The following is a 23,365-nucleotide window of genomic DNA, read 5'->3' on the forward strand; positions in this document are numbered from 1 at the left end:
TATGATTTTTACATATTGAACTTGCATTTTATTGCATGAAAGAAGTATTTGATGTTGTAGAAAACCAGAACTTAATATTTGGTACAGAAACCTCTGTTTGCAATTACAGAGGTCAGACGTTTCCTGTAGTTCTTGACCAAGTTTGCACACACTGCAGAAGGGATAAATGGCCCACATCTCTATACAGATCTCCAGATCTTTCAGGTTTTGGGGCTGTCTCTGGCCAACATTGAGTTTCAACTCCAAAGATTTTCTATTGAGTTCAGGTCTGAAGACTGGCTAGGCCACTCCAGGACCTTGAAATGCTTCTTACAGAGCCACTCCTTAAGTTCCCTGGCTGTGTGTTTTGGGTCATTGTTATGTTGGAAGACCAAGCCATGACGCATCATCAATTGTCTTACGGAGGAAAGGAGGTTGTTGGTCAAAATTGTACGATACATATATATGGTGCAGAAAAGCACCCCGAAAGTTTGATGTCCCACCCCCCACCATTCTTCACAGTTTAGATGGTGTTCTTGGGGTTGTACTCATCCTTGTTCTTCCTCCAAACACTGCGAGTGGAGTTGATACCAGAAAGGTCTATTTTAGTCTCATCTGACCACATGACCTTTTCCCATACTTCCTCTGGATCATCCAGATGGTCATTGGAGAACTTCAAATGGGCCTGGACATGTGCTGGCGTCAGCAAGGGGACCTTGCGTGCCCTGCAGGATTTTAGTTCTAGGCTGATTCCTGACCTTTCTTAGAATCATCCTTGCTCCATAAGGCGAGAACTTGTATGGAGCCCCAGACCAAGTAAGATTGACAGTCATCTTTTGTTGCTTCCATTTGCTAATAATTGTCAACAGCTGTTGCCTTCTCACTAAGCTGCTTGGCCATTGTCCTGTAGCCCATCACTGCTTTGTGTTAGGTCTACAATTTTGTCCTTGGTGTCCTTGGGAAGCTTTTTGGTCTTGATTATGGTGGAGAGGTTGCAGTGTGATTGGTGCGTGGACAGGTGTCTTTTATACAGGTAACGAGTTCAAGCTGGTGCAGTCAATACAGCTAACAGGTCTGTGAGGGCCAGAATTCTTACTGGTTGGCAGGTGATCAAATACTTATTTCATGCAATAAAATGAAACTTAATTATTTAAAAATTATACAATGTAATTTTCTGTTTTTGTTTTTTTTTTTAAAGATTCTTTCTCTGAGTTGAAGTGTACATAGGATAACAAATACAGACCTCTCCATTCTTTGTAGTTGGGAAAGCTTGCAAAATCTGCAGTGTATACAATACTTATTTTCCCCACTGTGTGTGTGTGTGTGTGTGTGTGTGTATGTATATTGTACATAATATCATTTATAATATGAGAAGGAGAGGGAGCAAGTACTATGCATCTGTATTAGGCAGGTGCAGAAAAATTCTAGAGAGTAAGAATACTTTCAAGAATAGAAGTGTAAATAATTTATTTTTTATCAACTAACAAAATTCAAAGTGTGTGAAAAGAAATTAGATCAAATCAATATTTGGTGTGTCCACTCTGCCCTCAAAACAGCACCAATTCTTCTAGGTACAATTGCACAACCTTTTTGAAGTATATCATCAGAGGGTTTGTTCCAAACACCTTGTAGAACTAACAAAAGCAGGGGCAGATATACCGCATGTGCAGCCAATGTGACTGCATCGGGGCACGGGGGTTGAGGGGGGCTCCTGCAGGACGGCTAATAATGAGGGTAATCTGGCCTGTTTATCTGGCCCCGAGGCTCTGGGGGGCCCCTGGCCAGATTGCCCTCATGTGCGACTGGCAGGGAGAGATCCCTGCAGCTCCGCTGCCTACAAGAGAAAATGGCAGTGGAGCAGAGCTGCAGCGATCCGTCCTGCTTCCTGCCCGTGCTTCCTGTCTCACACAGCAGTCGTCAGCGCGGCTGGATGACATCATCATTCAGCACCGCGGCTGTGCCAGAGAGAGGAGGCTGCCGGCGATGGTGATGCTGCGGGACAGTGTGCGGAGAGGTGAGAAGTGGTGTGTGTGATGATGATGAGTGGTGGTGTGTGTGCGTGTGTGCGTGCGTAGCGCTGTTGGGGAAAGTGCAGAGAGGTGAATGGTGCTGTGTGTGACTGTGTGTGTAGGTGGAGGAGAGGGCAATGATGGGGAAGAAAGAAATGATGGAGGTAGTGGAAAGGACAATGATGGGGGTTGTTGAAAGGGCAATAATGGGGGTGGTGAGGAGGAGGAAATGATGGAGGTGGTGAAGAGGGCAATGATGGGGTAGGGGAGAAGACAATTATGGGATGCGAGGGGAGGACAATGAGGATGTGGGGGATTGGGATGGGAGGAAGGGGGATTTATAATGGATTTAGGAACGGGAGGTGGAGGAAGACGTTATCGCTTATTATGTCTAACACAGTCCCTTAGTATATAGTGTACTCACTTATACATATCACAGCCCCTTCTTATATAGTGTACTCATTTATTATGTATAGCACAGTCCCTTAGTGTATAGTGTATTCACTTGTTATGTCTAACACAGTCCCTTAGTATATAGTGTACTCAGTTATATATAGCACAGTCCCTTAGTGTATAGTGTATTCACTTGTTATGTCTAACACAGTCCCTTAGTATATAGTGTACTTATTATGCATAACACCATCCTTAGTTACATAGTTTGCTCTTTTATGTATGACACCTTCCCTTATTACGTACCATCCTCTCTATCAAACACACTAATAGGAGGGCACTATCAAATTTATTTGATATGGGATCCACCCACAGCATGTCATGGAAACTAGCCAATTAATGAACGAGAAAAAGAGGACATGCAAATCAGCAGGGATCACCAAAAGACATTAACAAATTTTATTGGTATATACAAAAACCTCATACAAAAGTTAAAAGCATTTAAAACACAAATACAAAAACCATCCTCTCTGGTTATATCTGCCATCCCTTATTATACATTATTTACAGTGCTGTCTCTTACATAGTGAGTGTATTCTTATTTTTGTTATTCACAGCGCTCTTTTATTACATAGTCCCCTCTCTTGTTAGATATAAAATGACTGCTGATGGAGGAGGCGGTGACCAGACGACCAGTCTATCATCTTCTCCATTAGAAAAGAAGCTCTCCCATGCTCCATCAGCCATCATTGCATTATACAGCTAACAAGACAGGACGGTATGTAATAAAGACAGGGCTCTATATAATCAGATATGTAAGGGACCGTGCTGTACATAACAAGAGAGGGCACTGTATAAGGGATAGCAATATACATAATAAAGGAGACTTTGTAATATATATATATACATGTATGTGCGTGTGGAGATATAGGTAGATATATGTACGTATGTGTGTGTGTGTGTATATATATATATATATATATATATATATATATATATATATATATATATATATATATATATATATATAGTAGGGCCCCAAGCTGTCAGTGTCCGTCCCTGAACCAAAGGTCTACTGTGGATGTAGACTTGCCCAAATCCTTTTCTCTCGCGATGTAATGTCAGACAGATTTAATGATGTTGACATTATCAGGGCTCTGTGGAGACAATGTCATCACTTCCAAGACTCCTTGTCCTTATTTTTGAATATAGTTCATAATGACATTACCTATATGTTTGCAGTCAATGGCCTGTTGGAGAGTAAATTTGGAGCCAGTCTAATGCCACCTGATGGAATTGCATGTCATACATACGTTAAGTATCTGTCTGTATTTCTCAGTATTGAGGGCACCATTACTCCTGACCAAACAGGTGAAATTTAACCCAAAACTTTGAATGAGCCTCCACCATGCTTCGCTGTTGCCCGCAGACTCTCATTATTTTAAAATTCTCCACCACTTGGCAAACAGGCAAACCACTTTCTGTTACAAACAAATATTTTACAAATGTTACAAACAAATACTAGAAATGTTACAAACCAATACTAGAATAACAAATACTAGAACTAGAGTTCTGGATCTCTTCCTCTCTGAAGAGACCATTTGCATAATTAGCATATTTCCTAGAGGAGCATTGCGGCTTTAAGTCTCCTCACCTCGACATGCTTAACAAGTCACTCTCCGCAAGGTGAAACGATACTTCTTGGATCCCAGTCAGATGCCTCTCAATCAGCCAAACCAGATCTCCACTTTGCACTGACGAGGGGCAGTACCCCGAACAGTGTCTGCAAATTGAGATTGTGGTTTGGCTATTGTCCTACGTCATGTGACGAGGCTCATTAAAGGGACGACATTGACTTGTAGAATTGCTACCTTCCAATAGGTGGCACTAGAGTTCTAGTTCTCTACCTCTCTGAAGAGACAATTTGCATAATAAACAAATATTTCACATATTTCAAATTTTGATCAATCGAGAGCACCTGCTGTCATTTTTTTTTTTTAAACTTCAGTTCTCATGTTTTTGTTCATAATTGAGTTGCTTGGCTTTGTTTCCATATCAAAGATATAATTTTTTGGATGCAATTATTCCATTAACACTATTTTGGCCAGATTTCTCTGAACTATGATCAACGACTACATTTATGGTCTTCTGTTATCCATTTTCTATTTCTTTTTCAAAAAAACTGGAACAAGACATCTTGAAACCCCCATTTTTGCTTATGAGAGGCCTTGATGATTTAGTATAACTACCTTGTTGCTGTGCTAAGGCCCCTTTCACACATCAGTTGTTTGCCATCAGTCGCAATCCGTCGAATTTTGAAAAAAAAAAATGGATCCGTCTCAGATTGTGAAAAACTCATGCGACGGATCCGTTTTTTCGCTGGATCCAACTAGCTGATCCGGCTATTTGGATCCTAAAAAAATTAGAGCATGCTCAGTTTAAAAAAACAGAATCCGTCACTGGAGTCCGTCATTTGACGTATACGGAGCCATAGGCTTCGATTCTAGAAAAAGATGGACAGCGACGGATCCGTCGCTGTCTGTTTTTTCGACGGACACAAAAAACGTTACTTAGTCCGTTGTCTCCGGTCGCCAGACAGACAATTTTTGCCGGATGAAACGTGAGGCCATCCGTCGCTAATACCAGTCTATGGGAAAAAACTGATCCGGCCGCATCAGTCGCTGGATCCGTTTTTTTTCAAAATTTGATGGATTGCGACTGGTGGCAAAAAACCTGATGTGTGAAAGAGGCCTAAGTCACCTCTCACGGAGAAGTCGGGAGATGAGATTGTCAAGGAATCTGAGGTGAGAAGCCAGGAGCTTACATCATAAACAGAAGGAAGAGACAAAGGTGTGGTCCTGTAACGTACCGAGGTCAGAATATCAGGAGATAATGGATCAGAGCAGAAGGGGTAAAACAGATTGATGGTCAGGACGAGGTCCAAGGTCCGGCAGCGAAAGATCAACAAATAGAACACAAAGCACAGAGAAAACAAACCACACAGTAGCTGAATGTATGTCTGGCGGAGGTCTGGGAGTAACAGCCCAGTTAAGTAGCCTGGCAATCACCTGGGACAATGAACACCTGGAGACATCCAGCGCCTCCCAGTCTCAAGTTGCACGGCTCAGCTGTCAATGAACACATCAGCAGATCAGCACGCCCCCTGCCCAACACTAGACGACTGAGCTGTCAAAGTACTGCTTCAGCATGCCCTTGTACCAGATTGGATGGTTAAGCTGTCAGTAACTGCATCCCAGACATGCTGAGGGGTGGAACCGTGACACTTAGTCTATGATCTGTGATATGAAACTGTCTTCCACAACCTCACCTTCATAGCATAGTTTGGCTGTTCATTATTCAGATTTAAGTCTTTTACATAGCTGTTTCTTTTTTCAGATATTGATTGTGTTTCAACCTACATATGAAAATAATGATCATTATAGACTGTTTATATAGTCGATATCTCAAACGCCTAATTATAATCCTACAAAATCTTTCTATTTGCCTTCAAAACAGCATCAGTTCTTCTAGGTACACCTGCACAAAGAGTGGGTAGACTAAATATTGATTTTTATTTAGATATTTCTTGTTCATTCATTTAGCATTTTGTTAATTGAGATAAATGAGCTTTTTAAATCATTCTTACTTTGCAGCATTTTTTTAAAAACCTGCTTTAAACTATATACAGTATTTTGTGGTTTATAGCACGTATCTGATTATAAGATGCACCCCAAATTTTGGAGATAAAAGTAGGAAAAATAACTTTTTTAGTAAAATGGTGGTGCTTCTTATAATCCATGCATCGTATTGCTTAATGGGGTTGGCTGCTGCATTGGACTGTGGTCCCAGGGTCGCTGCTGGTGAAGGCAGGAGTGGGCCGATGTTGCGGACCCCAGTCTGGAATGATGGGGTGTTTCAGAGCGGAGGTGCAAAGCTGCGGGCGTTCGGTGGTGCAGGGGCTCCCGCACATCCATGGTTTACATTGTGGTGCAATCTGGGGAAAGACCAGAACAGTCTATAATTTTTAAGGGTAGGTTAATTTTAACATTTGAGAGATAGAATATCAAAAATGAAATCCAGAAAATCACATTGTATAAAATTATATAAATTTATTTGCATTTTGCAGTGAGAAATAAGTATTTGATCCCTCTGGCAAACAAAACTTTATACCCTTGTTGACAAGCACAGCAGTCAGATGTTTTTTGTAGTTGATGGTTAGGTTTGCGCACATGTCAGGAGGAATTTTGGTCCACTCCTCTTTGCAGATCATCTCTAAATCATTAAGATGTTGAGACTGTTGATTGGCAACTCGGAGCTTAAACTTCCTCCATAAGTTTTCTACGGGATTAAGGTCTGGAGACTGGCTAGGCCACTCCATGACCTTAATGTGCTTCTTTTTGAGCCACTCCTTTGTTGCCTTGGCTGTATGTTTTGGGTCATTGTCTTGCTGAATGACCCAGCCACGACCAATTTTTAATGTCCTGGCAGAGGAAAGGATTGATGCAGTGAAGTAGTGATGTGCCCTTAGCAGAGAAACACCCCCAAAGCATAATATTTCCATATCCATGCTTGACAGTGTGGACGGTGTTCTTTGGGTCATGGGCAGTATTTCTCTTCCTCCAGACACGGCGAGTTCAGTTAATGCCAAATACATCAATTTTTGTCTCATCTGACCACAGCACCTTCTCCCAATCACTCACAGAATCATCCAGGTGTTTATTGGCAAACTTCAGACGGACCTGCACATGTGCGATCTTGAGTGGTGGGACCTTGTGGACACTGCAGGATTTTAAACCTTTACGGCGTAATGTTACCAATGGTTTTCTTGTGACTGTGGTCCCAGCTGCCTAGAGATCATTAACAAGTTCTCCTCATGTAGTTTAGGCTGATCTCTCACCTTCCTCATGATGAAGGATACCCACGAGTTGAGATTTTGCGTGGTGCCCAAGATCGATGTCGATCAGCGTCTTACTTATGGTTGTGTAGCCCATTCCAGCTTTGTGCAGGTCTATGATCTTGTCCCTGACATCCTTATAAAGCTCTTTGGTGTTGCCCATGTTGTAGAGGTTAGAGTCTGACTGATTGAGTCTGTGGACAGAAGTCTTTATAAAGGTGACTATGTATGACAGATGTGCATAATGCAGGTAACGAGTTGATTAGGAGCGTCTAACTGGTCTGTAGGAGCCAGAACTCTTAATGGTTGGTAGGGAATCAAATACTTATTTCTCACTGCAAAATGCAAATAAATTAATATAATTTATACAATGTGAATTTTCTGGATTTTATTTTTGATAATCTATCTCTCAATGTTAAAGGGGTTGTCCACTACTTTCAGCTAACCCCCCAATGTATCCCCCCGGGGCCCCTAATGAATTGTGTAAATACCTTCTGTTGCCGTTTTCGCCTGTGAGGGCGCTATGGCAGCGGCTGAGTCCGGGTCACGTGACCCCCAGGCTGCAGCCACCGCTAATTTCCGCCGTCGTCACGTCAGTTTCCAGACTCTGGAAATTGACGTGACGTCAGCAACAGGCGTGACCAAGGCTCCACAGGCAGCAGTCACTCAAGAGTGACTGGGCTGTGGGCGTGGCTGTGTGCTGCGTGCGGGGCTGTGCTGGGGGTGGGCGGGGCTGTGCTGGGATCTGCTGGCCGGCCGCGCTCATGTGCCGAGATGTGCGGCCGGTGCAACGGCGGGGTCTGCGCGGTGAAGGTCTGTGCCGAAGGTGCTGGAGTGTGCGGGGGCCTGCGGGGCTGTGTGGCAGCGGCGTCTCTGTGTGCAGGCATCGTCCGATGGGACTACAAGTCCCATCGGGCTCTGCCTGCTACAGTGACAGTGAGTGACACATTAGCCAATGATGGGACAGTAGTAGTCCCATCATCCGGCTAATGTGTTGAATGTAAAAAAAAAAAAATACACATATACAATACATACATAGAACACACATACAGGACATGCAACATGAGACATGCAGCATGCGACGACATGTGACAGCATGCAGCATGCGACATGTACCATGCGACGACATGCAGCATGCGACATGTGACGACATGCGCCATTCAGCATGCGACAACATGCACCATGTGACATGCGGCATCTAACATACGACATGTGACAACATGCAGCATGCGACGACATGTGACAACATGCACCATGTGACATGCGGCATCTAACATACGACATGTGACAACATGCAGCATGCGACGACATGTGACAACATGCAACGACATGCGCCATGCGATGACATGCAACATGTGACATCATGCGACATGCGGCAACATTCGACGACATGCAGCATGCGACGGCATGCACCATGTGACATGCAACGACATGCACCATGTGACATGTAGCATGCGACATGCACCATGTGACAACATGCGATGACATGCAGCATGCGACGACATGCACCATGTGACATGCACCATGTGACAACATGCGACGACATGCAGCATGCGCCATGCGACGACATGCACCATGCAATGACATGCGACGAAATGCAACATGTGACATCATGCGACATGCACCATGCGACATGTGATGGCATGCGACATGCGGTGACATTCGACGACATGCAGCATGCGACGACATGTGACATGCACCATGCGACATGCAGCATGTGACATGCAGCATGCAATGACATGCGATGACATGCAACATGTGACATCATGCGACATGCACCATGCGACATGTGACGGCATGAGACATGCGGTGACATTCGACGACATGCAGCATGTGACGGCATGCACCATGCAACAACATGTGACATGCAGCATGCGACGACATGCGCGATGTGACATGCAGCATGCGACATGCGACGACATGCAGCATGCGACGTGACAACTTGCGACGACATGCACCATGCGACGACATGCACCATGCGACGACATGCACCATGCGAGGACATGCACCATGCAACATGCGACGACATGCACCATGCGATGACATGCAGCATGTGACATGTGACATGCCACATACAGTACATACATACAGTACATACCGTACATACAGTACATACATACAGTACATACATACAATACATACATACATACAACATACATACAGACATACAGTACATGTAACATAGAGTACATACTCACCATCACTTGTCACTTTGTTCCCCGAAGCCAGTGTCACCTATAAAAAAATATTAAAATAATAAACAAACAATATACTCCCTGATCCGCAGAAATCTAATAAAAATGAGTGTCCCACGACGATCTCCCGTGGAGAGCAGGAGCATCAGCTGATGCGACTGCTCTCCAGGGGCTCCAGGAACACAATGAGGGGAGGAAGGTATCTTTCCACAATGTATTCCTCACAATGTATTCCTACGCCCCTGTGAGAAAATAGTCCCTGGTCTCACTTTATGGCATTGCTGTGTGAAAAAGTTCCCACGCAGCTTTTTGCCATAAAGTGAGACCAGTGAACTATAGTAACCTCTCAGTGATGCACTGCAGGAGCCATTGCCTCCTGTCAGTGTGTCACTGAAGGTCCTATAGAGCAGTGACATCACCCGATGTCACTGTTCTATAGGGGAGATCGTCGTGGGACACTCATTAATTGGACTACAGCGGACAGGTAGTATACGGTTTATTATTTTAGGTTTTTTGCAGGCGCTGAAGTATGGTAAGTATGGTTAAATGAAGAATATTAAAATACTTTTTTCCTAATGTTTTTGTGTTTTATTAACCCTTTATTACTATTGGATTAATAACGGATAGGCGTCTTATTGACGCCTCTCCGTTATTAACCCGGCTTAATGTCACCTTACGATAGCAAGGTGACATTAACCCCTTATTACCCCATATCCCACCGCTACACGGGAGTGAGAAGAGAGGGGCTAAGTGCTGGAATTGGCGCATCTTACAGATGCGCCATTTCTGGGCGGCTGCGGACTGGTATTTGTAGCCGGGGGGGGGGGTGCCAATATCCATGGCCCCTCTCTAGGCTATGAATATCAGCCCGCAGCTGTCTGCGTAGCCTATCTGGCTATGAAATATAGGGGGACCCCACGTAATTTTTTTTGGGGGGTCTCCCTATTTTAATAGCCAGTAAAGGCTACGCAGACAGCTGCGGGCTGATATTCATAGCAGGCTACAAATATTGGCCCCCGGCTGTCTGCTTTCCCCCTCTGGCACAGAAAATTTCGCTGGAGCCCACGCCATTTTTTATTTTTTTTTAACTGAAACATATTGTTCATTAACCCAGCTGGCAGTATCCCCACGCTTTGAGGTGGGCTTCGGCGGTGAGCCCACTTCAAAGCCGCAATATGTCAGCTGTTTTCAATACAACAAAAAAAAATGTACTTGATGGCTAAACGGCATAGCGAGAAAAAAAAATCAAAAGCCAAAATTATGTTTTTTTGGTCACCGCGACATTGCATTAAAATGCAATAATCGGCAATCAAAAGAACGTATCTGCACAAAAGTGGTATCATTAAGAACATCAGCTCGGCGCGCAAAAAATTAGCCCTCACCCGACACGATATCTCAGAAAATATAGACGCTACAGGTATCAGAAAATGGCGCAATTATTTTATTTCTTTTTAGCAAAGTTTTGAAATTTTTTTTACCACTTAGATAAAAAATAACCTAGACGTGTTTGGTGTCTATGAACTCGTAATGACCTGGAGAATCATAATGGCAGGTCAGTTTTATGCTGTATGCACACGTTGCAGATTTGGGTGCAGAATTGTCTGCACAAAATCTGCATCTCCTTGCAAAAAACGCAGCTGCGTTTTGGATGCATTTTTTTCACTTTTTTTCATGTTTTTGCGCGGCTTTGATGCGGGTTTTTTGTGTGGTTTTGATGCTGTTCTTGGTGCGGTTTTTGGTGTGGTTTTTGCGCGGTTTTGATTCAGTTTTTGCTGCAGTATTTGGTGCGTTTTTCTGCGTGGTTTTGATTCAGGTTTTTGATGCTTTTTTTATGCAGTTTTTGGTGAAGATTTGATGCAGTGTTTGGTGCGGTTATGATGCAGTTTTTGGTGCGGTTTTTGCGTGTTTTTTGTGCGTTTTTGTATGCGTTTTTGAAAGCTAAATAAAGATGTATTATTGAACATTATTGAGTGATGTCATTTCTGTCCAACCTCCTCTTTTACATTTGTCCAACCCACACTCAATTACACACAGATAGATAGACATATAGATGATAGATGAAATGGATAGACAGAGCTACATATAGATAGATCTATAGATGCATACATCTATCTATTCCTATATCTATCTATAGATATATGTGGGTAGATATATCTATTGATAGATGTATGGATAGTGTAGGGTGCGTGTCCACTGTCCGGATTACATCCGAATTAGCTGCAGATTGGATGCTGCGTACTTGTAGTCCCATTGGATGATCCCCGCACACACCCGAACAGTCCCACACACACCCGAACAATCCCGCACAGCGTCGCACACACCCAAACAGTCCCGCACACACCCGAACAGTCCCGCACAGCGCCGCACACATCCGAACAGCCCGCAGACCCAGCACACACATACACGCCCACATTCCGCCCACACACTTCCCTCCTCCCGAACTGCAGCGTTTCTCGGACCCACATCCGCATCTAAACTGCAGATCTTTTTTACATCTGCGGTTTTGCTGCGGATATGCCCAACTCAATGAAAGTCTATGGGTGCAGAAATGCTGCAGTTCGGCACAAAAGAAGTGACATGCTGCAGAAAAAATAAAAGCTGCGTTTCGGTGCGGCCTTTTCCGCAGCATGTGCACAACAAGTCTGCGGCTCCCATAGACTTACATTGGTTGTTGTGCTCTACACTGCGGATTTGATGCAATTCTGTGCAGCAAAAAACCCTGCGGATCTGCAATCAAATCCGCAACGTGTGCGTTGCATTTAGCATTGTGACCCTAGCAAAAAAGCCAAACAAAAAACAAGCGTCGGATTGCACTTTTTTTGCAATTTCATTGCACTTTGACTTTTTTTGCACATTTTCTGTTACACGACATGGTAAAACCAATGGTGTCGTTCAAAAGTAGAACTTGTCCCGCAAAAAATAAGCCCTCACATGACCATATTGACGGAAAAATTATGGCTCTGCAAAGAAGGGGAGCGATAAACGAAAAAAGCTCCAGGGGTGAAGGGGTTTAGAAACATGGATATGGACATATCTATGGAAATAGACATAGATATATAGATATATCTGTATGTATTCATCTGTCTATTTGTTATCTATCTATCTATTTATCTATCTATCTATCTATCTATCTATATGTGTAATGGAGTGTGGGTTGGACAAATGTAAAAGAGGAGGTTGGACAGAAATGACATCACAAATCTTTTTGAAGATAGAGGAGGGAGAGGAGGGAGGGGTTGGGGTGTGTTTTGGAGTGGGTGTGGTAGGTTCGTGCTTAGTGGCAGTGCAATGCATCATGGAACTTGTAGTATTAGAGCACAATAACTCAGGAGAAAGGAAGTTGTTGATTAACCCCATGAGAGCTGGATCCAGCACTAAAGATGTGCTGCTACAGCATGATAAAAGGTAATATTGCTAAAATAAAGACAGTGGATGTTTTCAGTGGCACGTAATAGCAAGATTTATGAAAAAAAAAAAAAAAGTTTATTGTAGTGGACAACTTCTTTAAAATTAACCTACCCTTAAAATTATAGGCTGGTCATGTCTTTGTCAGTGGGCAAACTTACAAAATCAGCAAGGGATCAAATACTCATTTGCTTCACTGTATTATTCATAGCGATATGGGAATTAAGCATGATCAAAAATGTTTTAAAATATATTTAAATTTATGTCTGTTTTAATGTTGTTTCAATACACACAAAGGTAATAAACGTGTATAACAAAACGTGTAATTGAAATAATTTTCTGGGAGAAATACTTCATTTTCTGGAACAATTTCAAGGGTGCCAACACTTTTGGCCATGACTGTATATATAAATAGGCCATTTTCTGATAACACTTTGTAAGCGAAATTGCACCTAAAACTCACTATAGCATTGAAAAGCAAAACTCACTGTCCCATGTCAAATTCGTTTTTTGTTTTAGTTTCTCATTGTGAACAAATTAAGGTCATTTACTGAACTTCTATTATCTTCTGATTTATGCAAAGAATTAAGTTTATTTTTCAAATCTCCCATGACATCATTGATAAAATTATTCTAATGAGAGGGGTTTTCCAATTCTAGATAACTTTGAAGACTCCAACCAGGACCATCCGGCCACTCTGCTTGGAGCAAGCTTCATACACCACAGCGGAATGCGAGACAATACAATACAGCATGTTACTCGCTTTAGGCATTTCAGTCCGCATGTTGTTCAAAGGCTAATGAAAGTAAGTACACGCTGCATTCTGAATGGACTTAATCAGCTCCAAGCTCGCTCATTGCCACCATGACTAACAGTATCAAGGGACCACATTTTGTTCTGGCTGAATGTGCACAGCTGCTCTCCACTCTTTAATGTCAATACGCTTTACATGGCCTCTAAGTGATTGGATTTATAAGCTGATGGCCACCGAATGCATCTTACAGCCTAGAAAGGTCAGGTGATAGTCTCGCAGTCAATATCTGCTGCAGTGCGTGGAAAATAAATGGTTAATAATGATCTACAGGTATCACATGTCAAATTACAATTGCCTACAATCCCCCTCCACGATATCTTCCTAGATAATAGAAATATGCCATAGCTGGCGAGCTAACGAACTTCGATCAGGAGAGGTTCATCGTTCCTCGTCTCCTAAAGCCCAATCAGGATGGCTCCAGCCGATTGTGGACAGAGACTGGGGTTAATAATAAGGCTATGCTTTGAAATGAGGAATAGCTTGTTTAGTTGGCATAATTTCGAGCAGTGGCGGACACATATAGAAGAGGCCTCTGTACAAGAACAACATATGGGCCCTTTGCAGTCCTTATAGTGCACAATTGACCTGCTTTAGAGGTAGATGTGGCCCTTTTACCTCCTGAGCCCCTGTGCGGCTGTACAGGTTGCATCAACGGTATATCCGTCCCTGATTTCGAGGTCCCTTTTAATTTTGTCTCCGTGTAATAGGTTTTATAGCCTCTTTTTTTTTTTTTATTACTGCAGCTCTAAGTGATCATGCTACGCTGACGGAAAACCCGATTTGATATTCTGAGCACATCACAGCCATGTTCTTGTGATCGTTTTGTTAGACCACGGCTAGCTAGACCTGCTTGAGGCAAAACTTGAATCGGTTTGATATATCTGTATTTGGCAATCCGTAATTGAAGATTGATGTTCCACGCTTCACTTGTATAAGAATTACATAGAGACCGTAATGGATTAAAAGCTTCATTATAAATACGTTTCTGAATATTTTTATTTGGTTGCTTCCACAGATTATTACAAAATTATACAATCAATTAAATGCACAAAGACAAAATAGTTTTTTTTTTTTAATTTACTGGATTCTTAATTATAATTGTTGATGTAGTCATCTCGGCCGTAGACATTTAATCACTAATGACAGTCATTGACGTTATAGTGAAAATGGAATTTATAATGGACCTCAGAAGCCTCCCACTTCACCCACTATTCACCTCATTTTTTGTCTTTTTGTATGTATACCCAACATGTGACTGATTTTATAGAGTTTACATTCCACTTATGAAGAGCATGAGAGTTTGTAAAGAGAATTTCACTCCTTAAATTAAAAAAAAAAAAAAAAAAAAAATTATAATAAAATTACCAACTTTTGAAGTGATCTTAAAGCGAACATGTCAGGTCCCATAACTATCCAAAACCCTTATTTAGCAGTATATATGCTGTAAGATTGCACTTACTGGGGGACACTAGCCTGGCACAGGATTCAGGCACTTAGGCACGGTTTTTCTACTTACAGTCCACACGGTTTATTATGGCATCATAAACCTGATTATGCACAGTTCATTATATACACTTCATAGAACACAATAGGCACCAACCGGTGACATTAAGTTGCAACTTTATCTTTAGACACTTCATATTCGGCTTTATCTCACGGACACTAAACATGCTGGACCTCTCACTTCGTCCAGTTACCATGGGTGTCCGTACGCCGAACAGTTCAGCAATGTCCCTAGTCATATAGCGCACATGACATTGGGTCGCGGTCTCTAAACACGCTGATCCTTATCTGACCAGTTGCAGTGGGTGACCGCGCAGCACCCCATACACTGGGTTACCTTCCAGGAGCTCCTGCTCCACACGCTGACTCCTGTCAGTACTCTCTCTCTCAGGGAAGCTGCCAAACTGGGATCACCATCCCGGGCAATGCCTTGCTCACCAGGCCACCTGACAGTCCAGATCGTCAGATGGGCTGTAGCTTCCCCAAATGCAGTGCCATTACGGACTCTGCACACGCGTCCTCTCTGTGCGCTATTCAGGACTTCCATCCCCATCTGGGACCGTCCAACACACAAGCCCCCAGGTCCAAGGCCTCCCCCATGTGCTTTTCAGGGATCTAGTCCTACTTCCAGGACCTCCCAACACAGAGGCCCTCCAGGACCTGGCACACAGACCACTCAGGTCCATCCATTTTTTCCCATGTGACCCACATGGTCACATTATATACTTGTCACCACTCCCATAGGTGGGAGGTGGCTAGTTCAACCATTATAACCACAGATATGCCTCCATGCATATCCTGAGGAGCACATGCAGCGCCCCCTAGCTGTAACAGGAGTCACTGCATCACAATGCCATTATATGACTTTTAAGCAGCAACACAGTAACTACTATCATTTATAAATGAAGTTGTAATCTGCAGCTTTGCACGTACTATTGAGGCAAGACTGTCGGTGGGTCATCTGTCTGAAACTGGCCAGAGTGGTCACACAGCAGTCATGTGACCACTTCCTGGCGCCCATTCTCACACTTTCTGGGACATCACAATGTATGTGCTGACACATGTGCAGTGCAATGAACTCTGCAAGTGATTCTGATTAGCAGATTTCACTACACTGCTCACTCAATGTAAATTGCACTAACTCATCACATCACTGACTTAGGCAGCAGGGAGCTAGCTATAAATCAGCATATCCTCAGCAGTGACAGGTCACCGACAGAGAAGAGCGGAAGAGGGGGAACTGCTCTGTAAACTTGACATCCCAGGAAGTGGGAGAATTGCCGGTAGGAGTGGTCACATGACCAATTTGTCACTGTTCTAATCTGGGAAAGATCGGCGCATGGCAGAACAAGAAGCTTGTTAGCAACTACATACTGATAACTGCTTAGTCCCACAAAAGAAAGAAGGTCCCTTTAACGGGAGACTGTGAGCACAAAATAGCCGAGCTGTGGGGAGTTGGTTGTCAATCAGCATGACGTTGGTAGTTACACCCCATCAACAGACCAGACCGTAAGAGAAGGCGCTGCTCTATTGATGTGGGGTGAAATGATGCAGGAGAGTCACCGGCTGAGCTGGCAGGCAGAACACGCAGGTAGTTAGAAACTGTAAGTTCTTGGCCCAATAGGAAACCATAACCAAAGTCCTGGAATAGCATAACATTTAAAACAATGGCAGAATTTCAGTTTTTGGGGTATTTTTTTTTCCACATTTTTTTCCTCCCCATTAAGAGTTAAAAAAGTAAGTTAAGTTATATGTGTCCTAAAATTGTGCCTCTGTGAAATATAACTAATCTTACAAAGAAAAGAAAATCTGAGTGAGCCACAATTAAAGTACATCTATCACCCCCTGGGGCGTGTTTTTAACCTATTAATGTGGGCACACTGGTGATAGAATGGTAAAAATATTGATACCAGTATTACTCATATCAGCAGTGGAGAAATCCGCTTTTATTTTTTTATGGAAATGTGTTCTTCCAGGTGCTGGGACGTCACTTTTCCACCCTACTCTGCGTGACCGCTTCATTGTTCTTCTGCGCAGGCGCCGACGTGTCACTGCTACTTCTGCTCCAGTGACCTCTGGTGTGCGCGGTAATAAGGTGCTCTCCCCACTTCCTTCCATCCTACATAGTTAGGAACCATACAGTTTGCGATTCCCTTGTCACCCAGCTTACTGTCCCAATCTAAGAATGAATGTATGCATTCATCCCAGTGACACGATTGTTTAGTGCTCACGGTGTTGTCGGAAACCTGCTGATCATCCTTCTTTCCTCAAAACATAAGTATCAAAGCATAGAATATAAATTATATTGCATATTTGATATTGCCATGTTAATTGTTTTAATAAATGTTTATCCCATAACTTGAACACCAAAGGAGAAGAAATTTGAAAAGACAGAAGGACGGTTATTTGGTCATGTCCCTGTGGTTAGACCCTCGGCAATCCATAAATTATCCCTTGTTTTATGGATCGGGAAAAGCTTCATATTTTGGCAATAATCCAATAAAGGGTCATTTTTAAGTCATGTTTGCTTTTTCTTCCTTTTGATTTTGTTACCTTGAATGTAAGTGATCTTGAAGGTATTGCTTATTGCTCAACCAAGGCCAATCGTGAGAAAGCAGAATATTTATAATATGTATTATACATGTCTGTGTTTACAGGGTCAGTAGACTAATAGCTAAAGGTCACGATACACATTAGACTAATGTGGGCTGAACCCTTCAATACTGAGTCTATAATGTGTATGAGGGCCCTGGACAATTGGCCTTCCGGAGAAATGTCAATTAGGCATGTCTGATTTTGACATGCCAACCGTTTTGTTCTCCCAAAGATAAGCTGTTGCCAGAGATGTCTGGATACGATGTTCTCATAAAGAGCACAGGAGTTCTGGTCCGAACGAGCGTTCCTGTGTGTAGGCGAGCCGTCTGAGATGGCTGTCAGACAAATGATTAGTTGTAGCTTTGACCATCCAGTGTTTACAGCCTTTTTCCCTAAGTGGAATAATATTAGGCAAACCTGTATCGATCCTTCCTGATACCTTCCATCTTTAGTTGGAGACTTATTTTGGCTTCTTCCATTCATTTATTAAACATCCTGATTTGCAGGCACAAGCACTGAAGGTCAGATAAATGGGGGAGAGGCAAGATGTGCACCTCCTGGCATACATGTAGAGGATGTACTTGCCATGTGATATTACCTAAGAGGAAGTCATGGGAAGTTTTTATTTGTAGTTAATGAACACAATTCATTTATTTGCTTCTTTCTTCATATCCATACGGGTTACTGCTTCTGCATAATGGATGATTTGGGGATGAATGCATGTGATCATGAATGTGGACTGGGGAAAAGGAGAATGAATCTTGTGTCTTATGTGCCCATTGATGAACCACAAAATTGTTATCTTGTCAGATGTGACGTAGAGAATGAAAATTGCACCACAATTTTTTATTCTCCATCTTCTATATGTTGAGTGGAAAGTCGCAGGTCAGATAAACAGTTTGATTTGTCGAAGACTAGGATGTCTCCTCACATCATGGAGGTAACTGATGGCACACATTGCTTAGATTGATACGCTGTGGCTGACTTCTTTATTCTATTACCTAGTACTGTTTCAGCACCTTTTTCAATATAGTGTTCCTTGTCCATGACGTTGTTGGTTTTTCGCTGTTCTGTTGAGATCAATCATCACACACATGATTGGGCTACATTTGTTAATGTCAGCTATAGTCTGCTGCTGGGTAATGCTGAGTAGTCACATTACTGGTTTACGGAGCAATATCTTGATTTGTGTTTTGTGTCAGCCATATGAGATCCCTTGGGTTGTAGTAAGCTTCTCTAGACTACATACCAAATCATTAATGCATAGGTTAGGAGAAACGGTAAGGATAATATGCATGTGTATATTGCCTATGAAGTGTTTTTATACCTAAGTGGGTAGGTCAGCGTTGTACATCTGGGCAATGCAGGCTTTTTCTATTTTTGTTTTTTCGCAAAACTGATCTTCCCTATTGGTTGCATGGGTGCTTTCGTGAATAGTTATCATTTAGCTCAGTCACTCTGAGCCGTACATTGAATGGAAGATTTTTACATATCTTTCATCCATCATGTATTCTCTGAGGGAAGCTCATTGAAATTGTACCTTTAGGTCAATCTTATAGCTAAGTTGGCACTTGTCTAGTCTAAATGCTGCCGTGCTCCTGAATCTTGTGGTGGTGTTTTTTTTTTGTTGTTTTTTTGTTTCTGTACCTCTCCATTCCTGTGCTTTGGACCCATTTTCCTTGCATGTAAATATAGTCTTGTTATCCAAGGGGATGGGATCCTCATGAAGATGCCTAAAGAGTAGAGTTGAGGATGAAGCACCTTCCGTAACAAAGTTAGGTGTACATACAACGAAGAGGAGGCTATATCAGAAATTTAGGGGCGCAGGAACATACAGCACCAGTCAGGAGAACAGTAGCACTTACAACAGTAGAAAATTACCTGACTGGCAAGTGACAAGTCCTCTTTAAGAACAGTTCCACCCAAAATGTAAATTTAGGCAAAGTTTGACAGAAAAAACTAGTTTGCTGTTCCTGATCCAGCTGAATTGTGGCTCTTCATATGCTTGCAAATGGCCAATGTAAGAAATGGCCAATATGTGAGCCTTGTTTGTATTATTCATCTGAAGTTAATATCTAATTCTCTGCGGACGTATCTTCACCACCATGGTACATTGTGAGGCTTGAGGAAGACGTTTTGACATGTGATGGTCTTAGAACACAATAAATTGGTTCCTCAATGAGACTCTTAACATTACATGTGACTATCGCCAAAAGAATAAATACGTAAAGTGCAATTAAAAGTCCTAAAGTGAAATCTCTGATTTTGTGCTGGTTTTGTTGCAGTGATGAAACAGGGATTCACATATGAAGCCACTGTAGAAGTTCAGAATGTAGATAGAACATGCCAGTGTTCTTGACATGAACGGAGCTGCTGTTTGTCAACTATGTCCGCTAACAGCTAATGTGTCTAAATGAGAATGTTTGGGCTTTCCAGCTTTTCTTTTTCAATCCTTTAATAGAAGAGCACAATAAATATCCAGTATACATAACAGCACAATGAAGGGAAACTACTCAAGTAATAGGATTGCTACCAACGGGAATGCGGCAGTCCTGCTGTCATTTTATTAGTGATGTCCATCGCAATTTTGGCAATGTTCACGCAAATCTTAGATGATCAGTTTTTCTATCCACAGCCATTTGGGATCTGTTGCTAGGTATGGACAAACATAACAAAGCAGTAGGTGAGCCTGAAGGCCTCCCAAATGGACAAACAAGACTACAAAAGCTATTTTCAATCTTTTTTTTCTATAGTGAAATTACCTATCTGCAGTGCAAAACCTGCGTCGTTTTGCTGCAACCATTCCCAACGGACTCCACTTCTGGGGAAAAAGACCCAAACTGCCTTGTCAGATATGACCTATTCATAAATGTCTTAAATGTGAATAACCCTTTATTGACTAGGCTAGATGTCATGACTAAGTTATCAGGCCCTATAGCCGATCAAGAAAAATTACCGTAGTTTGTGCAAGTAAAGTTTTTGATGGGCCTATTTCTTTGGGAAGTCATTGCAAAATGAAAGTTCTACATTATTTATTTCTAGACCTAAATGTTTTGTACTTTTTTTTTTTAAACACATCCATTATTCTATCCCTTTATCTCGCAAGTACAATTTAGAAGAATCCTATGCAGGAAAACAGAAGACAATGCCTGCTATTTATATGATTGTGATGCTTGTGTTGCATAGTCATTTAAAGTGGCCCTTGTGCCTACCTACAAAGGCCTGATCCTCTTCATGCTGTACACGGCTTTCTTTGTTTTTTATTTCATTCTAAATTTCAAGAAGACCTTGAGTCCTATGTTGGCCATAGATGTAAACATTTTTTTTGTATAATGCAACAAAAAATTCAGTGATCTATTTATCCATGTCTAAGATTTCTAAAAAAATTTTTTATTGAGAATGTTTTTTTTTTTAAATTTTTTATTTGTGTTATATTCTTTAAAGAGAACCTGACAGCGGTTACGTTTTAGGTGGGCAGCATGTATCAGACACGGCCGGTATGATCTCAGCCAGGTATGTTTGACTCTGAATCGATGCGGCATTGCAGAAAAAAATGAACTTAAAAAGGCGCTAGGGAGTCTAGTCGGACAGGCAGATCTCCCCACCCACTGCCAGTTCCTGAAAGGTCTCTGCATATATGCAGATATATCGAGAGACCTGTCACTCCAGGTGACTGGGCAAAAGAAGCCCCGAGAACCTGCCTGCCTAGTCTCCAGTGCGGCTTGGTCCCCGGCTGCTATTAAACTATGTTTTTCTCTGAAATCCTGCAGCGTTTCAGATCTAAACACATGTGTCTGTGAATCGGTCAGCATAAATCAACTATCGGGTTCCATTTGAAGAGCATAGTGTGCAACAAATAATTTTTTGTGTCTTTGCACCAATTGCTGTATAATGTTCAAGCCTATTATAGGCTTATTTTCTTCTTCTTATAACTTTATGTAGTGATCAGTGATGAGCAAATATACTCATTACTCGAGATTTCCAGAGCACGCTCGGGTGTCCTCAGTATTTTTTTAGTGCTCAGAGATTGTCTTCCTCACCTCAGCTGAATGATTTACATCTGTTAGCCAGCATAAGTACATGTGGGGATTCCCTAGCAACCAGGCAACCCCCACATGTACTTATGGTGGCTAACAGATGTAAATCATCCAGCTGCGGCAAGAAAAACTAAATCTCCGAGCACTAAAACATACTCTGAGGACACCCGAGCATGCTCGGGAAGTCTCGAGTAACGAGTATATTCACTCATCACTAGTAGTGATCCTCCTGAATTTTATTTGCTAGACAATATTTGCAAATTTATCAAGCTTTCCCTGGAAATATATATCCAGACATTCTGCACCATTATCCAGATGTACTGTGTGTGCAGTGCCACTTTTGTCTGCTGATGTTTCTATAGGTCAGGGAAGTGATCAACCATTTCTCATTTACAGATGCTTCTCACAAAATTAGAATATCAAAAAGTTCATTTATTTCAGTTCTTCAATAAAAAAAAGTGAAACTCATATGGAGTCATTACCAACAGAGTGATCTATTTCACGTGTTTATTTCTGTTAATGTTGATGATTATGGCTTACAGCAAATGAAAACCCAAAAGTCATTATCTCAGTAAATTAGAATACTTTATAACACCAGCTTGAAAATATTTTAAAATCTGATAGTTTGGCCTACTGAAATGTTTGTTCAGTAAATGCACTCAATGCTTGGTCGGGGCTCCTTTTGCATCAATTACTGCATCAATGCGGTGTAGCATGGAGGCAATCAGCCTGTGGCACTGCTGGGGTGTTATGGAAGCCCAGGTTGCTTTGATAGCAGACTTCATCTCACCTGCATTGTTGGGTCTGGTGTCTCATCTTCCTTTTGACAATATCCCATAGATTCTCTATGGGGTTAAGGTCAGGCGAGTTTGCTGGCCAATCAAGCACAGTGATACTGTTATTTTTAAACCAGGTATTGGTACTTTTAGCATTGTGGACAGGTGCCAAGTCCTGCTAGAGGATGAAATTTCCATCTCCAAAAAGCTTGTCGGCAGAGGGAAGGATGAAGTGCTCTAAAATTTCCTGGTTGACGGCTGCGCTGACTTTGGTCTTGATAAAACACAGTGGACCTACACCAGCAGATGACATGGCTCCCCAAACCATCACTGATTGTGGAGACTTCACACTAGACCTCAAGCAGCTTGGATTGTGTGCCTCTCCACTCTTCCTCCAGACTCTGGGACCTTGATTTCTAAGGTCTAGCATGACGTATCCACAATCAATGATGGTTTAGGGAGCCATGTCATCTGCTGGTTTTAGAAATTTTTTCAAGTTTAACTTGCTTAATTGTTCACAATAACAGCAATTTTGACCAGGGGCGCCCAAACTTTTACATGCCACTGTACTTGCCCATGCAGACTGCTTAGGAAGGTTGATCCAACTGACAGATTCCCTTTAAGGCTACGTTCACACGATCCTTTTTTTGCTGCGGATCCGCAGCGGATTTTGCACTGCGGATCCGCAGCCGTTTTCCATGCAGGGTACAGTACAATGTAACCCTATGGAAAACTCCAACTGCTGTGCCCACTATCCTTTTTTCCGCT

The 23,365-nt window shown here is 42.3% G+C and overlaps 1 protein-coding gene across 5 annotated transcripts in view; it reads left to right on the forward strand.

The window, feature by feature from the left end:
* Positions 1-23,365, forward strand: part of OTUD7A (OTU deubiquitinase 7A) — a 314,106-nt gene that overhangs the window by 134,988 nt on the left and 155,753 nt on the right. For all 5 annotated transcript variants that reach the window (XM_077263911.1, XM_077263915.1, XM_077263913.1 and 2 more), the window contains one exon: positions 13,532-13,677. The gene's annotated coding sequence lies outside the window, so the exon portion shown is untranslated. The remainder of the gene's footprint in view (positions 1-13,531; positions 13,678-23,365) is intronic.

This window comes from Ranitomeya variabilis, chromosome 5 (genome assembly GCF_051348905.1).
Source record: "Ranitomeya variabilis isolate aRanVar5 chromosome 5, aRanVar5.hap1, whole genome shotgun sequence".
Taxonomy (NCBI): Eukaryota; Metazoa; Chordata; class Amphibia; order Anura; family Dendrobatidae; genus Ranitomeya; species Ranitomeya variabilis.